Raw genomic sequence first — 431 nt, 5'->3', positions numbered from 1 at the left:
CAGTAGTGGGGTTAGCATATGACCCCAGAGTCCTCCTGGACTGTTCATTCCCACTTAATTCCATGATGGAATAAAGGAGATGGTATGGATGTTGATATTATTTATTTTATAAAAATTTATTTTATAAAAATAAAATAAAAATAGAACAAGTAAAAATGAAATAGAAAAAATGAAAATAATTTTTTTTTGAAGATTTTCGAAAAATTTGAGGAAAAGGAGAAAGTGGTTAGAATAAAATTTTTGAAAAAGATAATAAAATATATATTAAAAAGATAAGAGTTGAAAAATTTTGAAATTGAAATCTGAATTTTTATATAAAAATTTCGAAAATATAGTTTTAAAATTAGTTTGAAAAGATATTTTTTTTTGAATTTTGAATTTTATGATGAAAGAGAAAAACACATAAAAGACACAAGACTTAAAATTTTTAG

The sequence above is a fragment of the Arachis duranensis genome, chromosome 5 (assembly GCF_000817695.3).
Source record: "Arachis duranensis cultivar V14167 chromosome 5, aradu.V14167.gnm2.J7QH, whole genome shotgun sequence".
Taxonomy (NCBI): domain Eukaryota; kingdom Viridiplantae; phylum Streptophyta; class Magnoliopsida; order Fabales; family Fabaceae; genus Arachis; species Arachis duranensis.
This window is presented reverse-complemented; position numbering follows the sequence as displayed.